The sequence below is a fragment of the Cyclopterus lumpus genome, chromosome 18 (genome assembly GCF_009769545.1).
Source record: "Cyclopterus lumpus isolate fCycLum1 chromosome 18, fCycLum1.pri, whole genome shotgun sequence".
Taxonomy (NCBI): Eukaryota; Metazoa; Chordata; class Actinopteri; order Perciformes; family Cyclopteridae; genus Cyclopterus; species Cyclopterus lumpus.
Genome location: NC_046983.1, coordinates 7,255,400 through 7,278,426, shown reverse-complemented (window position 1 = coordinate 7,278,426; position 23,027 = coordinate 7,255,400). Strand labels below are relative to the sequence as shown.

Below are 23,027 nucleotides of genomic sequence, written 5' to 3'. Positions count from 1 at the left end.
TACAGGTATCAGCCACACACACACACACTCTCCCACACAACTTGCAGCCCACTTTACATTCACATACATCCAGTCTCTCTTCAAGCCTCCACACACAGATGTACTATTGCAGTTTTCCAAAACAAACACACATATAGCAACGACTCAACACATCCCCTTCCCACACCCACACATCCAGCCCCTCTCTCCGTGTGTGTGTGCGTGTGCGTTACAGTGTGTCTGTCATCCTGCCGCTGTGTGTGGGCTCCACATCAAACCAGCTGCATAACCAATAAAGGCTAGCTGTAGCCACCAGGCTCAGACCGGCTAGCATGCATCACTCACTCTGGGTGTGTGGTGTGCGCTCCATCCTCCACAACCACCCACAGTGCTGCTGCTAACTACTCTGGTTGTTTGGGATACTTCATGGGGAGATAAGTGTTTATCTCTCTCTTTAACTCTCCCTTCACATCACATACAACTTTAATTTATTTGCACTCTTCGACTTTCTCTCACTCGCTCTCTGCAACACCACAACTTTTTTAGTCTTTACTTAGTTTCTATTTTTCTTCTCTCCCATATCTTTCAAATGAGCAGTCTGTCATGTCTCGTAATGACTAAACCACAAACTTCACACCTCACATAAAAGAAGCCCACACGCAATCCGGGGTGCAAAACTTATCCTATATACGAGCGTACACACACCCACAGTTATCTCACAATATCATAAAATCGTATAAGTGTTAGTCATCTAAGAATTTCTTTGGTCTGGGACAGCCCCACTTAATGCCTCTGTCAAGGTTACAAGTACCTTCATCACTTTTAGCACGAAGGACTGTCCAAATATGTGCACCTTAACCCCTTTTCAGTGTGCATCACAGCAGTGTGTCCTACCAGAAGTAAGAATAATGCTGGGTCACTTCTGGTCACATGCACTCTCCTTCAGTCACAAAGCGCACATTGGAGCATCACAACCGTTGCAAAGCCAGCAATCCTCATTGTGAACTGATTGGTCCTTCAGAATGTAGACCCCCCCGCGACCCCCCTCCACCTCCCACTGCCCATCGCCCTCACCTCTTAACCTCACCTCTCAACCTCGTGCACCCTTTCTAACCTTCACCCCAGAGGTCCCAATTAACCCTGAAACAGGGTTTTAACAGCCTTCCGTTAAAACGTTTCAGTGCACCTCATGTCCTGTTTTCGTAGTATCAGCCTTCACGTGTATCTGGTATAGTTATTCTCCTCACTAAAGTGTAAACTAGTTAACACTATATCAATCATTTTGGTGGGTAATAACAGTAATGATACCTATTTTCACAGGGGATCTATGTATCAGGAAGTTATTCTCTACATTACACTGACGAGCTCAGATTATGTGTTATTCTCTAATATGTTTCCCTGTAGTGGTCGCACAGTGTAGCACTCTTAACACCAACCATACATTTCACGAGATGCCTGCTGATCAGTACTCAACACATTAACACGTAGACACACAGCGTCACGGTGTATTTCTGTCAAATTACATTGAAATGTATTGAATGATATGGTTGTGTATTAAAGGCTTCAGTTCCATTCTGTCTTTTCTTTACTGAGACCGCTCTGGCGCTGGATCAGTTTTCAAGTTACTTGACAGTAAAAAAAAAACAGAGCGTATGCAGGGCAGATGTTCCCTTGCTATCTCTGTATTTCTTTTCTTTTTCCATTGAAAGGGGCATGCTGACCTGCTGAGGACTGACACTGTGTGTGTGTGCGTGTAAGTGTGTGCGTGCGTGTGCATCACTGGAGAAAGAAGTGTGTGTGTGCGTGTACAGGGGAGGTAATCTTTTTAATTCTATGCAGTGTTTGAAGTTTTTGCCTTGGTCGGCTCTAAACTTTAACATCAAACGTTCAGGTCAGCCACCCTCCCTTCATCTCTGTCCCCCCCACCCCCATCCTCCTCACTCTCTTTCTCTCTCTCTCTCTCTCTCTCTCTCTCTGATCTGGAAAGACTAGCACAGGACTGTCCTGCAGATAAAGTGGGGGCAAGTGAGATTAGACATACTGACGCCCCTACACACCACAGAGACGAGAGAGGGCCCGGCCAAGTAACAGTGTTTGTGCAATGAGTTGAGACAATGGCTTAACGGAGCCGGATGATTCCAAAACTGTGTGCACGTGCGTGTGCATGTGTGTGTGTGAGCAGCTGGTAGAGACAGTTGTTTCATCATCACTCTGTAACTCTGACACACAGAGCTATTTTTACCCAACAGTTACCCGCAACGCGCTACATGACTCACTAAGTCACTACTAGTCAAATACACAAACACACTTGCGCGCACACACACAAACACACTACCCAAGGATTTCCACCGAGGTAGATGCACATGGTGGCGAACTCATACTTTGTTCACTGGCCGAGTAACTTGCGCTTGCCTCTTGCTACGGTGTCTGTCTGCGTGTGAGGATTTGCATGTGTGTGTGCTTATGTGTGTGCCTCTCAGGCAGACACTGAACAGCTGCATGTGGTTTGTGTTTGTGTATCTGACAGCGGCTGGCCTCTCTCTCTCTCCCTTCCTCCCTCCCTCTCTCCTCGACTCATGGTGAGCCCCTCTCCTCATTCGCCAGCTATCAAAGCACTGACCAAATGACGAACACACATACACACACACACACACACACACATACACACATGAACACGCACGATGCCACATTCTCTAGTATCTCTACACATACTCCTTCTTTTGTGTCTTGGTCTAAGAGGAGCCAGATGTGAGGTACCACATGCACATGCTTGTGTTCCCCAAACTGTTGTGGGTGTTGTTCCTGTGTCTTTTGTATGAGTGTGTCTGTTCTATTGTGTTGGTGAGTTGTCTTTGTTGCTGGGTGTTTCTGTAAACTTTCTGCATGTAATTGTGTGTGTGTGTGTGTGTGTGTGTGTGTGTGTGTGTGTGTGTGTGTGTGTGTGTGTGTGTGTGTGTGTGTGTGTGTGTGTGTGTGTGTGTGTGTGTGTGTGTGTGTGTGTGTGTGTGTGTGTGTGTGTGTGTGTGTGTTTACGTGCGTGTGCTTTACCATGTGTATCCAGGTTACGAGGCTCTGTGTTCTGTCCAAACCTCAGGTCTTTTCTCTTTTGGCGTGCTGACTCAGCTAAAGTAGAGTTTTTAATAGGCTGTGTGTCTTGACCAATTTCAGTGAGTGTATATGGTGATAAAATGAACTGAACAAGATGTCCTTAGGAGCCGCGCATCCTAAACACACCACACACACATCTCTGCATCTACACTATAAAATGCCGGCTGTCCTGCTGCAATGAACTGTCATAATATCAGACAGAAGAGGGTTCTTTAAATACACTAAATAACCAGGTTTATTTCAAAGTTTCTTTGCAACAAATAAAATAATGAAAGGTGCATCTTGATTGACCATGGAATGTGTTCAATCATTTCATATTTAGGGAATGTGTGGTCCCACAGGCATAACCCTGTTAAGGTTGGAATACATCTCCAGTCTTTCACTCTTACCTAGTTTAAAGATGAGTAATACGAGTCGTGTCCGGCAGAGTTTATTAGGTTCTGTGTGCTTTCTGGGCCTCAGATTCGTAGCCAAGTCTCCGAACTAATGTGTTACATATAGTGTAACACAATGATACGTGTTGGCAGAGGAATCCTAAACAAATATTTACTGTATATGTTCTCATTCTATAGGTGGACTGGAGTGTGTGTGTGTATCTGCAATAATGTATTGACCTTGACTCTCATTGCCAGTTCCCAGAAGGTTGATGAATAAATAATAGCGTGACGCTTCCCCAGCGAGCCGGTGTCTGCTGCTAGCAAGACAGAATGACACCTGTGCTGCCCGTCGACCACTAACGGCTAACGTTAACTAGGTTTCCTCTGCCCCTTTCTCACGGATTTGTTGTTCACAATGTCAAATTATTTAGGAAAAAAGGGCGCAAGAGAGTGTCGTACAAGTTTGCACATGTGAAATACCGATCGGGCAGGATGGGTTGGACACGTGTTGTTGTTCCTGTGTAGCGTAAATGAGCTGATATGATAAGGTGTCAGATCAGATCAGTGCATAGACTCTCACACTCGCCGATACCCGATGCAGCTCTCAGGCTGTATCGGAGGCATTTCCCACACTGGTATAGAAACAACACCAGAAAAAAATGGTATTCCACACATACACACATTTTCCCTCTCACACACAGCTGAAACACACTCGTATACACTGTACTACAGTCTTGTTCAGGCTGCCAGCCCAAATTCTATTTTGGCATATTTGGATTGTGTCAAAAATAGATTTTTAGAAAAGTCTATGGGACACAGTCTATTTGGGCCCCATGTCATCACGTGATGGACCCTGAAATTGTTATTCCACTCCCACTTTGATTTGAGAAACACATTGGATTTGTCTGCAGTCTGATGAAGCCTATAAGTGCTTACACACACACACACACACACACACACATACACACACACACACACACACACAGAGTAGTGTGGTGGGAGTGGTCAGTAAGATGAAGTGCCAGACCACTGCTAAGGTCATGAGAGTTAGAACTCTGTGGGGTCAAAGGTCAGGCCAGAGACAGTCAGGCACGTGCCATAAGCAGGTTTCCTAGCAACCAGGCCAGGCAGAGCGAGGTTAAGTATACAAATGCACAATGGAAGATATCAAGAAATCAGTCAAACACACACACACACACACATACACACACACACATATATACTCTCACACACAAAATGCTCCAGCATATTGAAGACAGTTGTGGGATTTTCCCTCAGTCTGATTTAGTGTTTTTGTGTCATTTGGTCGTTCCCACCCACTGATTTCATTGCATTCCATCCTCTAATTAGCTCAACAAAAACATCACCCGCTGTACTTTCAACTGTGGCGACTGCGGGTCAGTGGTTAGCAGGTCCATCTTTCAATCAGAGGATCGGTGGTTCGATCCCCGGCTAGCCCTAGTCGATGTGTCCTTGAGCAAGACACTTAACCCCGAATTCCGTCCCTTTGGATAACATTTTTTAAATGTAATACTTTCATTCAGCGTCACGATGCACAATTATTATATTTTTTTTTAGAACCTAGTTTTGCATTTGTCTAATTGCTGAAGAGTTGCTCCTCCATTGTCTTTGGAGTTTCTTTGCTTCCACCGAGACTTACCGGTACTCGACATCTGCGTACCTGTAATTTGTGTGATGGAAAGCTTGTTCACTGACAGGCCATGTCAATTTCTTTGCCTTTGTGTCTATGCATTGATGTGTGCATGTGTTCACTCTCAAGACATAGGCCATGAATAAAGACAGCTGCCACACCTCTCATTAAGACCACTATAACTCATAATAATGGCTGTCATGAACCCAAGTGAGCTGAGGCCGTATTAGGGCACATAAATCCCAAGGTACTAGGCTACTCTTGTCTATATTTACAACCTATTAATATCCCATATTTAAATGACATACATCCTAACAAAGAAATGTACTTGTTTTAGTATACAAAAAGTTGTACAGACTTTCGTCCCACAGGGTCTTGTAATTACAAAAAAGTTGTTAATCTTTTTCCAATTTAAATGTAAAATTTCTCTGACATAGGTTTTTGTTATGAAGGAACTTACCCATGGTATTCCTAAAAGTATGTGTTTTTATTGTAATTTAAAGAGAAAGTTACGACATGTAGTACATAGCAAGTGGACAACTTTGATGTGGGCTTACAGGTTTGAGGTCACTGTGATTTAATTCCTGCCCTGTTTATGTCACACACACACACACACACACACACACACACACACACACACAAGGACTTTTCCCTTTTGAGGTCAGGGTTGCAGACATCAAAGCCAAGCAGACAGCCGAGTCAGTAACTACTTTCAGACGTGCACTTCTCTCCGTGGATGCGGTGGCAATCGTCATGTTTGAGTCATTTCTTTGAATGCAAACCTCTCCCAGGCAACCTTGCAGTACGACAAACCTGGTTCCAGTCAACAGTGCTACGGGGCTCAAGTCATGTGATAGAGATTGATATCGCATGCACATGTTGTTCCACTTTTCATTGCAAGATCAAATGTGTTAAAAAGCAACAACAACAACAACATATCACGAATGAGCCAGTTTTAAGTTGTAGAGATGTTCTCCTCTTGCTGTGCAGGAGGGAGAGGCTTAGAAAAGGGCTTCAAGTGATGTGTTCGATGTTTGTGAGCAGATTGTTGAAATAACACACAGTGTAATTTTATCTCACGATTAGGATTTACTTGCAGCTAGACTCATGTCTAGCACTCTGTCTCCCTCACACACGACGATCAATTTACCAGCGGTACATTGTCTCTCCCACCATTCGTCTTTGAGTAATTGAGCAGTAGAATGTGGGAATAGTCACACTTCCTCAATCTTATTTCCCACACAGACTCCATACCACACCCATACAAACAGGCCTTTATGGCACACATGCAGAGGCAATAGATATGGGAATTGTGAGAGAGCTCCACATTCACTTTTCATAGGATGCCCGATACAGTCATTCAAAATGTGAAATTGAGTGGGGAAGGGTGTAAAGGATGAAGTCGGAGAGGAAAACCAATCCAAATTTGGAAGACGTTACAACAACTAAAGAGACGGAGCAGATTGAAGAAGAGACAGAGGGAGGAAAGGTGACAGAGAGATGAGAGCATATGGATGGGGGAGGAAGAGCGAGAACTAATTAAAGAAAGTTGAGTTTTAGTCGGGTGCTGATTCCATGAGGGGTAATGGTCCCAGGTGTGTGAGATGAGGGGAAACGGAGGAGATGAGGGAAGGGGAAGGAAACTAGGCCCCCCCGAACACCATATGTTCTCTATCGCTCCCCTCTTTCATTTCAGGCGTTGCACTCGCTCCCTGAGACGAGCTGAACTCGAATCACTTTCTTTCTCCTTGTGCATCTTTCTCACTGGTGTGTCGGCTATTGCAGTCCACTGCAGGTTAAGTAAGGTGGCATTGAGGAGTGGCCGTGGTTTTGGAGACGGAATGATTGTGTGACTGTTTGCATGTGCTTTTTGTTTGCATTTCAGAAAGGCTCAATGGCTTCCATGCTTTGTCCTCTGTTAATGGCGGATTCATATTTGCTGTTCTCTCCTTAGGTATGGATTCCAGTATTTCTCTTGACATCATTTAGCTTGCGCTGTGTTTACATTACGTATTGTTTGAGAGTGGGTTTCTCTATGTGCGTTGGGTAAGGCCATAGCCTCGACAGCAGGTTTGGTTGCAAAAGGTTTGATTAAAGTTCTCCTGCAGGTTCAGTCATTTGTCCTACAGATATCAGTCCACTTTAAATCTATTTATCATGATTTCATTCGTTGATGACAGAACAGGAACAGACCACAAGTTTAAAATGACATTGTCATCTAAAAATAGCGGCTAAACTTACTCACCCTGCCCTCAATGAGCCCCACTCGGGCCGGATAACCACCCCCCTCATTACGGATCTCTCCGCCCCGTCATGAAATGCAAGCTGCTCCCACTGTACATTCCACTGCGAGGAATGAGCCAACTCCCCTGTAAATTAGAGAGCGGGGGCCTGGTTATTGTTTTCTGCCAAACAAAGGCAGTTAGCAAACAGGAGTGGAGCCGTTTCCAACTGGTGGTTAGGCTTAGCAGCTGGGGGCCTGGATGGAAGCTGCTTCTGCTGTGTCACCAGGTTGGAGTGCCCCAAGGCTCCGTCCCGGGGCCCCTCTTTGGTCTCTCTTTTTTCAGATTTTCTCTGTTCCGATTGTGTGCATGTGTGTGTGCCTATGTGTGGGCCCTCAGGCTGTTGTCAGGCAGATCACGGGAGCTGTTGTGAGTTAGACCGGCTGTCTGTGTCTACCTTCATGCCTCTGTTCCCTAAAGAAGGAGAAAGAAGGGAAGGAGGGAGATAGGGGATAGGAAGAGGAGGCTACAACAGAGAGATGGAGCGAACGCATTCCTTGACATGCACAAAACGTTTCCGCAGGGGGAACTGCAAGCCCAGCAAGATTCACAGACTTCCAACTTCTTAAAACGAGACTCCCCCTATCCTCCCTCTACTACCCTCCTCCTCCTGCTCCTGCTCCTCCTCCTCCTCCTCCTCCTCCTCTCCTTGGCCCTGGAGTGGTTTAGGCGGTAATCTGTGGAGGAATTCCAAAAGGCAGGAATCCAGGGATTATACAAAGAGGAAAATGGTAGATGATGGAATACTTAAGGGTTTACCTGAAATGATTGCTTGGGTTTCAGGTTTTGAGGTTTGAATTTGTGACAGCGTGACCAATTTCAGTGAGTATATATGGTGATAAAATGAACTGAACAAGATGTCCTTAGGAGCCGCGCATCCTAAACACACCACACACACTCTGCATCCACACATCTACACTATAAAATGCCGGCTGTCCTGCTGCAATGAACTGTCATAATATCAGACAGAAGAGGGTTCTTTAAATACACTAAATAACCAGGTTTATTTCAAAGTGTCTTTGCAACAAATAAAATAATGAAAGGTGTATTTAATATTTCGGGAATGTGTGGTCCCACAGGCATAACCCTGTTAAGGTTAGAATACATCTCCAGTCTTTCACTCTTATCTAGTTTGAAGTTGAGTAATACGAGTCATGTCCACTCAGAATTAAGTTTTATTTGCCTTTAGTCAACTCCCATTAATCACTTTAGGTATTCAGTCGGGATAAGTAATGTGGTATTTTGCACCAATCAGAGGGGATTAAATGCTAACGTATTATCAGCCGATCTCTGTTTTATTTCACTGTCATTTTTAAATCTTTGGGGTTTGGACTTTCAAAACAAGCAATTTGACAAAGGGCAATTGTGATATGGCATTCTTTTCAAATATTTCTGAATATTTTTGACAGTTGACAGAAATAATAATCAACAGCTGTATCACAAATAACCCTTATTTGCAGCCCTCATTAAATCAAACTAATACAAAAGGAATCACCCACTTTATACATTATATTTAAACTTATTCATTTGTTTATATGTTCTATCTGTTATTCCCACAATCCCTCTGGACTTGACTTGACCCCCCCCCCCCCCCCCCCCCACCCCCCCACCCCCACCCCCCCCCCCCCCCCCCCCCCCCCCACAGAAAAACCTGCTGGTGTTCTATGTGGCTACAAATAGATGTAGTTTGGCAGCTGCAGGGTATTTAAAATATGTTTACACTATCTATGTATGGCTGTGTTATTGCAAACAACCTGCATCTTTAGGGCTTAGCTCCCTCTGTCCTACTTAACTGGTCGATAAACAGGCTTTAGCCTTAATTATGTAGATGTTTGATATTGCGCCTTCTTACATCATGCTGGTATCTTGTTTATGTGTTTTGTCCTGGCCGTGTGTTGTTTGTGTGCGCATTTGTGTGCGCATTTGTGCGCGGCTGTCACAATTTTCCTGTGTGTTTGTGTCTGAGGATGTAATGTGAGTGTATGTCTTGTCTGGTAGCTGTAAAGTACTGAGTACATTGGGTCCTGGTCACCTTGGTGTCTGTCTATGAGAGTGTGTCTGTTTTCATATAAGGTGGATTACATCAGATAATGCATCGACGTACATTGAAGGAATTGCCGTAGCACTACATGGCCAAGTGCTTGTGGACATCCCTGTGTCGAGGGAAGTTTTTATGACCCTGTTTTCAAAGAGAAGATCGCAAAGGAACGGTCGGCTAATGTAGTTGCCGGAGCTCACTGATGCTCTTGTGGTAGAATGGGAGTGAATCCCAGCAGCCGGTGCACCAAAAAGCTTTCACTAAAGAGTGAAGGCTGTATTTGCAACAGAATCCATGGCCATGAGTTTGTAATTAGATTTTCAACAATCTCTAATAGGCTTTAATGTGCGGGCGTTGGACATGCACGTCTGTACAGCAGGAATGTAATACAATAGAAGTGGCCGGTTGTTTGACTACTACTTAAGCAATGCACCACTCCCTTCAATGTATATTAGCCAATGTATTCATTCTTATATCTGTTGTGTGCTTGCTTTTCAGGCACTATCTGGCCCACCCAGTTACAGTCAGTACACACCCAGAGTGTGCTCAGCAGTGGCAGGTAAGAGGAACGTGTGTGTGTGTGTGTGTGTGTGTGTGTGTGTGTGTGTGTGTGTGTGTGTGTGTGTGTGTGTGTGTGTGTGTGTGTGTGTGTGTGTGTGTGTGTGTGTGTGTGTGTGTGTGTGTGTGTGTGTGTGTGTGTGTGTGTGTGTGTGTGTGTGTGTGTGTGTGTGTGTGTGTGTGTGTGTGTGTGTGTGTGTGCGTGCGCGAGCGCGCATATTTCTACCCTAATAGATTATCGATGCACTGTTGGGTTGGTTGGCTACAGCAGACATTGGAAATGGGCCTGGACTCCCCTGAGGAAACAAGATATCTCCAATATACACACAGACAAACACACACAGCTAACACATATACAGTAGATACAAATACAGGCCCGATGTGACTTCATAGGAATAAAAAAGACTTTAAAGCGCATTTTGCACACTCACACACACACACTTACGTGCAATTAGACACACCTGCTGGGTCTTTAGAGGAAGCTGAGCGTCATTCTGCCTGTATCTAAAGATGAAAGGAGAAGAGGAGTGCAGAGACAGGCAGGGGGAGAGGAGGAGGAATTAGAGGAGGAAGAGGAGGAGGAAAGATAGGGAGAGAGGCAGAAGACAAAGAAATAGAGCAGATAATGAGGAAGAGGAGGAGCAGATATGAAGAGTGATAGCCAACTCTGCATGCTCCCACCTCTTCTCCCTCTCCTTTGTGAACAGATGGGTGGAGGTATCAGATTGTGATGAAAGACAAAATTGGGGAAAAGGGGTCCGACAGACACATACATACATGTACACACACATGACCACACACACACTTTCACTCCACCAGACAGACGCAATATTTTGCATCCCTTGTTGTTTGTCCCTTGTCCCACACTAGCATATTTACATATGCCGTGATCACGTTGTGCATGTGTGTGTTTTGTGTCATGATGAACTCGTCAGGCTGGTTCCACAATCTACACACACAGCGCACAAAATCCAAATTGACACCCAGTGATGTCCTGTGGAAGGAGGGAAGGAGGGAGTGACTCCAAGTCAGATGAACAGTGAGAAGAAAGAGATAAGGTAAGATGAAGAAAAAGGGAGAAAGAGCGCATCAAACTTGCGAGTCCTGTGGGTCTTTGCGTGCAGGGAAGGAGGGCAAATGGAGGCATGATGTAGAATCCAAATGTCTCGGTGTCAGTGGGTCACATCCACTCCGCCTTGTGCTTGGAACTAATAGCATTTCTGTCATGTGGTGTTGGCAACTTCAAGGGACACAGAAAAGGGAACAGTTTGGCCTTACGAACTTCACCACCGTGACATATTGTGAACTTGTAAACTGCACACAGTACACTCACTACACCTGACCTGAGCTATGCCAGTGGATAACGAAGGCATAACATGGATGTTTGTTGGACAAAAGGAAAAAAAGGTTTATGAATATAAATGAACATATGTATGTGAATGTAAATCACGGAATGTACAGTTGTGTACATTTTCCTCAGAATAAAAATGTAGGAAATTAATCGGGGAGGAAGATTTTAGTTAGCTACGTCATGGGAAAACGCCAAGCTCTAAATTCAGCTTTTAATCTAATTAAATCTTTTGTTTAATGGTGATTCCTTAAATGTGGCTGCAGACAAATAGGAAAACATATGACGTTGGCTGTATTCTGTATGGTTTCTAATGCACTTGTAATGTGGCATAAAAACCTTTTTCATATTTAAATGTTGCATTTAGAAGACTGTTGCAGTTTTGAGAGAATAATTATATCATCTTTGTCTAAATATGTGCTCACATCTCCCTTTAGAAGTATATCGTGTCAGCTCTCTTGCCGGTGATGGTGGTTTTGTGGCCCGACTATCCCCTCTCTAGAATCTCGCTGTATGTACTTCCAGCTGTCAAGTGAATTTCATGGAAACTTTTTAAATGATGCAAATGAGGTGTTTTCCATCATCAGTCTGAAGTGAATAAAAATAAGCTTCATGAACGTCAAAACTGGACTTAAAAGGAGTCTTTTGGTAATGGGTTTTCTTGGATGTGAGATCTTACAGTCTGTCAGAACCTCCAACCTCTTTTAATTTGACCTCAATAGAACTGAACTATTAACACGTCCTATTAAAGCAATATATTGCTTGGGGAAACACACGTATATGCTTTCTTTCTGAGAGTTAGATCAGAAGATCTCATACATGTACAGAAAATATAAGGCTATACAACCAGCAGCTGGTTGCCTTAGCTCAGCATGAAGACCGCGATGAGAGGCCTGTGGTCACCTTGACTTTGGAAAGCAACCAGTGGAGGCTTTAGGAGGTCAAGTGTGTGGCACATATAACCCCATACAAACCACAGCCTGTCCTTTTTACAAATCATCTCATCTAACTTTTGGCGAGGAAGCAAATAAGCCTGTTTCCAAAAATGGTAAACTATTCCTTGTTAAGAAGAATGTTATGGGTGACCAAACGCGTTCTCAAGTCTTTGCAATGTGTTGCATGGCACTGTGCGTGAAACAACCCCATTGGCTGAGACAATTTTGTCTTGGGGGAAAAAAAATGGCATTACACTACATTACATTACATTTTCTATAGTTGTGTAAAATCCCCCAAAAGATAACTGCGTAGACTTCTTTGAGCGACGCAACGCTGACTGTTCCAGACTCGGTCTGACACAGTTGCATCCACACACATGCACGGGTCGATTTATCACAGACCAAAAAGTGCTGGAAGTCAAACTTTAAGGAATTGATCAAATAAGCTCCAGTCAGTGCTTAATTCCAATGGATTAATCTCTCTTTTTCTCTCTTTTTCTCTCAACTCTCTCGAGTAACACTTGTGGTGTGGAATCAACATCAGAAGAGAAATAGAAGAGAGTATGATACTTGATGATGGGAGAGAAAGAGGGATGGGGGGAGGCTAAACCAGTGTTAATTGAACACAGCTGTACCTCGTTAAACATTAATTGGCAATTAATCAGCTCCCTCCCCCCACCATGAATACATCTTGAATATATCTTTTAAAAGAAAAAGAGAGAGAGAGTGTGGAATAAAGTAAATTATTCACAGTAGCACAAGGAAAGCCTGTTCTCGCTCAGCCTCCCTCACTTTTTCTCTCCTCCATCTTCTCACTCTTTTCTCCCTCTCTGTGCGCCATTCAGCTCATTAATCTAGTTTTCTGCCTTTATCTCCGCTTCCTTCCCCTCATCCATCGGGTAGCTCATCCACAGCGAGAGAGTTAAAGAGAGATGTCACAACAAGGAGGAAGTGCCAGTGGGTAAAGAGGTATAGAGGTGGAAGGAGAGGCCCTGGTGCTCCTCCATGAAGGGACTCAAGAATAACATCAGGGAATAGTGTGATGGATGCATCCATTCAAGGGTTTTAGAAAGATCTGGGTAGAACGGCATGACGACCCATGAAAAGTGACTGAAATAGTTGTATAAAGACGGGACAATATTTCTTTTGCTCTACCACCTGACCTGCTCAAAATGGGCAACGATTGGTCAGGTTGTCTATTTCAGAAAGAGCGTATTTTCAAATGCAGCCAGCGAGTGTGAATGTATTTTCAGAGCAGCCTGTGAATGCTGCTGAAGTTTATATCCAGCATACGTGGCCATACGCACTTTCTCTCCTAGTGTTTGGGGTGTTTGAAGTGTGTGCGTGTGTGTGCGCGCGCGTGTGTGTGTGCGTGCAGTAAACCCAGTCTGTCCTACAGATCCGGTGTGCTGGCCCGTTCTGCCAGTGCTGCTGGCTCTTATATAACAGTGCTGATTACAGCATAAAGAGTGACCTGCAGTGCACCCACTGACACACATTCTTTGTCTTCCGCCTTCCCTCGATCTGTCACGATCTCTTCATCCCCGCTTCCTCTCCCCAAATCTCAGCTTCTTCCATTTCGCTCAATTAAGCGCTCCCTTAAACGCTTTGTCTCTTTTCATTATCAATTGCTGTGTCAGCTCTCTTCGCACTCTTTATCGTTGTGTCACTTTGGCTCCATCCCCAAAAGATCCCCCAGCTATTGCTCTCTGCTTCTGCTTCTTTCCTTACCCTTTTTTTCACTCGTCCTCGCTATCAGTCGCCATCTATCTGCCCTCATCATCTAAGTCTGTCTTTCTTTCTCTCCCCCCTCTCTCTCCGTCTGGGCTCCAGCTCAAATATTACGAATGCTATTGCATACTGGCCACAGGCCAAATCTGAAAGGCGATAAATCAATACAGCGAGAGAATTATGTAACTTGCCACCATATTGACTGGCCTCCTCTCTTCCTCCCCCATCCCTGGGTGGTTTCCTCCTCCGCCCCTTTGCTCTCCGTCATCAGCTCACCTTGTTTTACTTGCTCTCATTTCACCAGATACATCTTTAAAAGCTTATTGACACGAGGAAAAAGGACGCCATCGAGGATATGTCTAAAGCGGGAAGGCTTCGCAAGTGTTCGCGGCGCTTCATCCGGGCACCTCCGAATTTACCCACTGAACGTATGCCATTTTTCAGACTTAACGCAACTTAAATTAGAAAGTAAAATAACAAATACATGTTTACTATTAATATGTCAGTTCTTAAGAAACGCAGACAATTCCTGATTTTTAAAACTGCTGCTGAAACATTGTTTTACAATACTTTAGTTGTATTTGACTCCTGATCGTAGCTCATCGGCCAAGGCCGCACCACGGTGTCTCATTCATGTATAAACACGGCTTTAGATCGAAGGACAAATGCTGTGTTCAATGCTGTGTTTGTTTGATGTGCCATAGTGCAAATGTGTAAACACATTGTTACCCACAAGCCCTCATTTGCATCCCGATGCAGAATAACGGTTGCATGTATCTTGGCAGAAGCCTGAAATTAATACTTAAATTTAACATTTGAACTCCAGTTGTTCTCTTTATTCACACAACATTCTTCTGCCATTGTAAGTCGCTTTGGTATTGTAAGTCGCTTTGGATAAAAGCGTCAGCTAAATGATGTAATGTAATGCCACCTCTCCTACTATGAATTTGCAACACTTATGTAGTAGTTAATGGAATGTCTGTGCCATTTATTACACCACCATCTGGTTTACCTCTATAGAGGATGATAATGTTTATTTCTCTGGGCGTTTTCACGTTTTGGACCAAAAAAAGCAACCAGTATGAAGTGGAGAATATGTTTTATCATTGAATAGGTACACACCAGCTGGAAACTAATGACTCACAGCATTCGATATACCAACAGCTTCAACAACAGGTTGATTCAAGCTTTGTGCAGAGTTTAAGGATCTTGTGACTCAACCAGTATGAGATCAAACAAATGAGAAGTGGTCAGGAGAATCAGCTGTGATAACTTTCCATTGTAGCTTGTCCCTGTTGAAGGGGTTTCTCTTAAAAGTGTTTTAGAAACGAAATGCATGCTAAACAGCAGGAGCTAAAATGAAATTAACCTCTGTTGCAATAACTGGCACATACTCAGGCTCAAAGTTACCTTTTTCATTCTATCAATGCAGCCTAGAGCTGTGGCTCCTGGTGCCCTGGCTTCTTTATGCAAGGATGGGGGGGGGGGGCAGTCTATAGGAGTCAGTGAGTGCAGTTATAGTTCCTATATTTCCTCCAGCCTATGCCCTGGTCAAAGAGTGCAGCGTTTCCATGCTGTATTTTCCATACCGCCACCCCCTACCTCTCTCTCCCTCTCTCCCTCTCTCCGTCTCCCGCCCTCTCTCTCTGCTTTACTGTACTTTTTCTCTCCGTCCTGGAATTCCACCGGCAAGCAAGAGGGCTGTGTGTGTGTGTGTGTGTGTGTGTGTGTGTGTGTGTGTGTGTGTGTGTGTGTGTGTGTGTGTGTGTGTGTGTGTGTGTGTGTGTGTGTGTGTGTGTGTGTGTGTGTGTGTGTGTGTGTGTGTGTGTGTGTGTGAGAGAGAGAGAGATATAGAACATATCTCCTAAGGAAAGGGAACATGAGGCATGCATGTTATGTGTGCGACAACATACGGGCACTACTTGTTCCACTGCCCCAGCCTGAAAGCTCTGTAGAGCTCAAACATGGTTTCTGTGCTAGCTGTTGTCAGGATCTGTAGTGTTGTCGTGTTTCCTGTTTTATTTTAAAGTCCTTGTCTCTCGTGTCCTCTGTTTCTCTTCACTTCCTGTCCCTGTGATTGTCTGCCCTGTTCCTGATTGTTTCCTCCTGTGTCCAATCACCTGCACCAGCCCTCTGTATTTAAGTCCTGTTCATGTCATTCCCCTTTGGTCGGTTCGTCTTGTCTAGATCATTGAAGATCTTGTGTGCGTGTTTTGTATCCTGGTTTTTGAAGCCTGTTTTTGGAATCCTGTTTAGCAATAAAGTTGCTTTTCCATCGTTGACGGCGTTTGGGTCCAGTGTTCCTGTCGAGCTGCACATAACAGCTGTGGATGCAGTACATTTTGTATCAACATGTACAAAATACTTTTGAATAGTTTTGGTCCATACATTAAGTAATATGAAGTGATCTGGAATGCCCTTCCTTTGTTCAACAAACAGACGAGACACTGATAACTGCATTATGGACAAGAAGTCCATAATGCAATGCAAAAAGGACTGACTTTCATTTTCTTCAAGAACAACGATGGCAAATGGTAAAATGATGTGTGACTACAACCTGTCTGATTGACAGAATGCTCTTGCTTCTCGCCCAGTCCGTCGTAATTGATGTATGGTAGTCGACTTAACTTTGCAAATGAGTAATAAGCTGGAATGTACACAACAATTTCACAAAACTTAGTTTACAGTGAGGAAATGGTCATCTAATCTAATCAAGTTCATTAGAAACAGTAGATGTTTACACTACATGCATGCTGACAGAAGTCAGTAAATGCAGGAAAAGAGTTCCCAAGTCTTCCAGTAGTCATGTTGTTCCAATACTGGAGTCAGTACTTGGAAGCCAGTGTTCGGTCGAGCCACATGTTAGCCGTTTGTTATGCTAAACCCTTATCGCTGCATGGCTTCACACATCTGCTGGTAAGGAGATGTTGTGTGCAATAAATTCACATCTGGGAAGCAACAAACACTAGGAGTTGTACAACCCCGATCGAAGGTTGTCTGCATCTGTATCGATTTGTATGTTTGTTTGTTTTTTATTTATTTATTTATCAGCGTTTGTACTGTAGGTCACACCACGTCCCCGTCAGGCTTACATCACTCTGATGAAGAAGAGAAATCGAGGTACAGAGCGAACACAGAGGCTCCTTCTGCTCCCCAATCCCATCTGTTTTACACACAGAGGTAGGGAGGGGAAGGATGGAGAGAGAGAGTAAGAGAGAGAGAGAGAGAGAGAGGGGTGGTAGACGAATGAGAACGAGGCCAGATCAAGCTGAGGGAGGGATGGGTGGGGGGGCTGGGTGGAGAGGGGGGAGGTGCTGTTTAGAGAAAGGCAGGCAGTGAAAAAAAAAAATCTGAGGGAGGCAGGCTGGGGGGTTGGGCTCCGAGCCTCTGCATGTGTATGTGAGAGAGGGAGAGAGAAAGCAGCAACGAATGTGTGTCGTGTATGTCTATGTGTGTTTGTGCACGCGTGTGTGCGCTCGCTCTGTTCCTTTCTTTGTTTGACTACTGAGTGGGGAGAAGAAAAAAAAGCTAGACAGAATATAGAGGGATAGAGAGAGGGTGAGGAAGAAAAACACAGACAGAGGAGGAAAAGAAGAGGATCTAAAACGAGTCACTTTTATTTATTTATTTTTTTTAGAGAGGGAGAGAAGAAGAAGATAGACAAAGGATTTCTATTTTGGTCTGTTTTTTCCTTTCTATTTTTCCCCCTTCCAGGCTGTAGAATAAGAAAACAAATGTATAGCAACAAAAACAACAACAGCGCTGCATGCTTTTGACAACAGTGTCATATTCAAGAGCAGTGTGTGTTTTCTGTGCTGGCTCGGTGTGTGTGTGTGTGCGTGTGTGTATGTGTGTGTGTTGAGGAGGTGGGGGGAGGCAGCCCGTGCAATTTAAAGGGAAAATACAAGGCACACACACAAAGCTGGGAGCGCAGGCAGGCAAGGCAGCAGGAAAAAGGAAAAGGAAAAAGGAAGGTAGTGGGAATCTGCTGAGCTGGCTGCCGCTTTAACCAACAAACCTCTTTGGGATTTTACTCCACCGAGCCGACCCTGAGTCTCCTTCTCAGCCCAACCTGAGCCCGGCCACGGTAAGACATGGTTCCTATCCACGAGCTCCCAGCTGTTTTCACAGTTATACGGCTCTGCAGACAAAAGCAGGAGAAAGTTGCTGTGTGTGTGTGTGCGTGTGTGTGTGTGTGTGTGTGCAGATGGAGAGGAGCTAAGCTAAGGGCTAAAGCTAAGGCTAAAAGGCGTGAGGAATGCAGCACAAAGGGAGCTTGTGTGCTCCAGCTGGGGCTGTGTGTGTGTGTGTCTTTGTGGACGGGCTTAAATGTTTATGTCACGGGGCTTCCCAAACTTTTGCATGTGAAGGGTGCCCCAAAATAGACGAGCACAGACCACAGTCTCTTTTTTTTGCTAAAAAAGATTTGACAAGAAGGCTGAAGGTGGAGAGAGTGAGAGCTCCAGATCACGTTATTCATTATATGGTGTCTGCTGGTGCTTTACGTGAAAGCAAATGTTCAATGAAATTAAAGTGGTTGTCATTCACTGGGAAACAAAAGGAAAGGGAGCCTTGAAGGTCCCAATGTGTTGGTTTAAAAAACAGTTCATGTCAGAGCCGGGCCATTTAAATACCCCTGACGGCTCCGCAGCCAGCTGGCTCACCGGTGCGGAAAGCAAAATACAAAAGTAGTTCATTTTTACTCCTCTATCTCTTTGTCTTCCTTTTATTGTCACCCCTTTTTCACTCATTCACCCTACACTACCATGCAGTAATGTACCATATTCCATCTTTACTCCTCGGTCTTTGCTGATGTCAATGCTAGTTTGCACAAAAGGTCTCTTTCTTTCTTTCCTCTCCTCGTCTCCTCTTTTTCCTCTACATTTTCATTATCTCTCCTTTTTATCTCTCCATTGGGAAATAGAGAGGTGACTGTATTGAAAATGGGTCTTGTGACTTTGCTACCTAAGCATTAATCAGTGAATGCCTGTCACTTCTGAACACACACACACACAGATGCCGTCTCCCATTAGCTTCTTACACATATAAACACACACAGTTCTGTACTACAAAGTGTGTGCCGTCCTGTCATGTGCGTTGTGGTCTTGGGGCTTTTCACCTTGTTCATGTCAGTTGTCTGGTCTGCGGTCAGCACCAGCATGTGTGTGTGATAGGAGCCGGCGTTGTGTGTGTGCTTGTGTGTGCTCCTCCCTGTGCAAGAGTGTGAGAAACACAACACTTGTGCCGGCGTCTGCCTGAAGCTTATATTGTTGTGTGTGTGTGTGTGTGTATGTGTTTGTCGGTCCCTTAATTAACCCCACCCCCACCCCTCTGCCCCCCCTATCCAGTGTTTAAACCAATACAAATATTCCTAGAATAAAGGCCTCACTAGAAAGACACCTCACGCGTGCTACTGTAAACTGATCTCCGCCACACACACACGTGAGCGCCCGGCACGCACATGCGCACATGCACACTTCCACACACAAGGCAAAAATCACTGTTACTATTCCATTCGCCGCCCTTGATGTTCCACCACCACCCCCCAGCCCCTCAGGGAATTTCCTCCTTTCTCTCCTTTCATTAGCTACCAGCATAAGTAGAACACCCTATACTCTCTGACATTTCTCTTTCCTTTTTTTCCTTCCACCACTTCCAGCCCAACTAGGATTATCCAATGACGTGGTTCAGCCATGGTCCCCTGCTGTGGGCTGGAATACATCATAGCTGCTCTCACTACCTGACATAACCTTGCCCGATGAGGATATACTGTATACAGGACACAGCCAGCGCTAATGCTGCACTAATCTGTTTATACTGTGCAGCTGGTTCCCATTCTCGATACAGAGAAGGGTGCGTTACAGGGGAATATGATATGCAATGATGAATCTCATTATGGTATGGTAGAATGCTTGGATGGGTTGCTTTTTGATAAATTAAGTAACTTATTGTATACAATGTGCTGTACAGTTAAATACACAGAAAAAAACACATAATCTGATAAATGAAGATATTAATTGGTTGAACATAAACGATTTAGTAGGGTAGTATTATATTAAAGGAGGGATACTTATATTCTATAATGAGCAGTTGTATTGTAATTTGAAGAAACTAAACTAACTATAATATAAATAGTTTTTTCTCTCATCTCAAAGGGTTTCTCCCAGTAACAGCCTAACTTACTAAAGTAAATGTTCTTTACTTCTTAGTAAAAACGGACAGTAGAAAACAAAACAGTAAACATAAAAAAAAAAATGCTTTTAGTAAGACAAAAAGTCACATACGATAATAGCATCTATAATGTGGTGAGACAGATTCCATTACTTTCCATTATTTTGCGTAGTCATTAATTGGGGGAGGAGTGACCTGGCCCAGCTGTGAGTGAACATGTGTGTTTTGCTGATAGAATATGGGGATTTGGCCCGTGATAACAGTTGATTCTGGAGCTGTCTGTGTAGCAACAAGCCATTTCCTGCACAGAGAGCCATTAGGACGCCACCCAAACATCCCACCCCCGTCTGTCACCCACCATGCTCCTGTGTTCCTCTGCAGATGTGCACGTATATGCCGCACATAGAGTGGAGAGGGGGAGGGGGGGGGCGGGGGGTGAGCATGTGTGCTGCTCTCCTTTCTACCCCTCCTCAACCCCGGGGCAGTCCCCCCACCCCACTCCGAGGGGGGAGAATGTGCATTCATTGGAATGGAGGCTGAGATGGCAGGGGGGGGGGGGGGGGGGGTGATTGAGTATGCTGCCTGCAGAAGAAAAAAGGGAAACAGAAAGAAGAGGAGAGGGGGAGGGGTGGGCTGCCTTGTGTTTAAAACAAGAGGGAAAGGGGGAGGAGGAGAGGAGAGGAGCAGACAGGCAGGAGAGGAGGTTCAGGGGTAGAGGTCAGGGGAGGCTGGCTGGCTGGCTGGCTGGCGCCGTGGCTGGGTTGTGTCTGTGGGTAGGCGGGCTTGAGCTGAGCTAATAACAGCTTGTGTTCGAGGATTAGCTTGAGACACATTCATGTAAATAACATGCCTGTTTGTTACTCTTATTTATATATACATACATATATATATATATATATATATATATATATATATATATATATATATATATATATATATATATATATATATATATATATATATATACATACACTTATTGACTTTGCTCACAACTTTTAGGAATATCTGCTAATAGATCGTTTGCGTGTTTTTCGAGTTTTTTCATCTAAGAGGTGTTTTGCATCTTTTGACGGTAATGCTGACGTCCCACGACTTTAGACAAAGCCCACTACATACTCGTTCTGTTGTTTAACACGTTATCAGTAGCTTCATGGCTTCATGCAAGTAGGACTTGATCCAGATGTGTTAAAGATATAATAAAGTGGTTGAAAGTTAAGGACTGTTCTGCAGCATCATGTAGTATCCAGGAGTACAAATCCAGACATGTATGTATATTCAGATTTGCAAGTTACTACTTCCAACAGTGCGTTTGAAGCAAATATTGGAGGTTGTTTATAGGTAGCGGGTGGTACCAGCTGGCCTTGTGCTGCCTCGAATAAATTTCCAAGATGCAATGTGGTGTATTAAATACTGTGTATACATTGGTGCAAGTGCTAACAGTATTCACCATGCACAACAGTCAGCTGTTGAGAGCAGACTTGCCATCATTTGTGCCAGTTCCTTTAAGATCCAGACTGTTGCTTAGCATGTTTTTCTGCACACACAACACACACACACAGAGTAAAGTACAGTAATACTGTACATATTCTGCTCTAAAGGCTTTAACTGTGACTACACTGGTTTTGTATTCAAAAGTTTGTTAAGGCACAGAAGGATACGGCTTAGGTGGTTAATTCTATTATGCGGGGTCAAAGGACTTGAGATGATTAGCTTTGGCCTTGGAGCGAATGTCCTCCATGGAAACTAGCCTGTGTAGGTAGCTGTATATAATTTGCAGAAAGCAAGACAAAGGAAGCGATGGAGACATGATGAAGGACAGAGACAGAGAGGCTGTGCAGTCTGGTGGACGGTCAGATCCCCGTGGTGGGCTATAGGGCAACAATATCATTTATTTATTGTATTACTACACAGCATACGTTACATTTAAACTGCTATTTCCCCTCATCCAAAACATAAATGAATAAAACTAAATGATGACTGGTCCATTCACTGCATGCCAAATGTATTTTTTAAACAGAGAGTGGTGCAGTGCTCATTTCACTTAAAGGTAGCATCACAGATCTGTTTTGAGCAAATATTCTCTGGTCTAGCTCAGCTCAAGCCCGCTAACGACAACGTCGCCTCACTTCCTCCTCTGCTCCGTGTGTGGAGAGCCAGTGGCAATGTCTCGGGGTGCTCGATCTATAATCTGGCTGCTTAATGTAGAGATTACAAGTTTAATGCGTTTTGGGGGAATAGCAGTGCTGCACTGCTGACGGGAGAGGAAACACTGGAACTATAGCTTCTCAACTGATATACTGTGCACTTTAGCAATATGCAAACAAGCTCTCCGTAAAGACAGACCGCGGAGACAATTTAATAGTCATAAATCAGTGTGAGGCAGACTTGACTTTACCTGACCCCATTTTTTTAAAAGTTGGTCTGGATTTGAGTTTATGTCGAAGACATGCACGAGAGAAAGGGAAAGGAGCAGAGATATAGAGATAGCTTGGGAGATTGAGAGAGAAATATCCATGCTGAGACATTTTGAATGCACACACATACACACACACATACACAGGGCCATCGGCGGAGGTAGTATGCTGAGTGTGCACATGGCGTCTTTGTGTGATGGAGACGAGCTCCGGTTTGTTGATTTAAGGTAATGGCTTCCAGTTGTCTCAGTCAGGACACACACACCGGGGCAAAGGTCAACGGTTGAGCTGTATGTTTGTTGGTAGCGTCTCTTGCATAATGTGTGTGAAGGTTTCCGGATTGTTAAAGTGTGCCCGCTCTGTAATGCAGGATGCAAAGTTCTTTATAGCTCGTGGTTTAAGGGGAGGGAATGAGCAGAAGGGGGTGAGAGGGTC

At 44.3% G+C, this 23,027-nt stretch overlaps 1 protein-coding gene across 2 annotated transcripts in view; it reads left to right on the top strand.

Moving 5' to 3' along the window:
- Positions 1-23,027, top strand: part of kdm6ba (lysine (K)-specific demethylase 6B, a) — an 85,170-nt gene that overhangs the window by 19,705 nt on the left and 42,438 nt on the right. Inside the window, exon 4 of one of the 2 annotated variants that reach the window (XM_034557592.1) lies at positions 9,934-9,994. The gene's annotated coding sequence lies outside the window, so the exon portion shown is untranslated. Of the gene's footprint in view, positions 1-9,933; positions 9,995-17,967; positions 18,095-23,027 lie in introns of those variants that run through there. The other variant, XM_034557594.1, reaches the window with a different exon arrangement.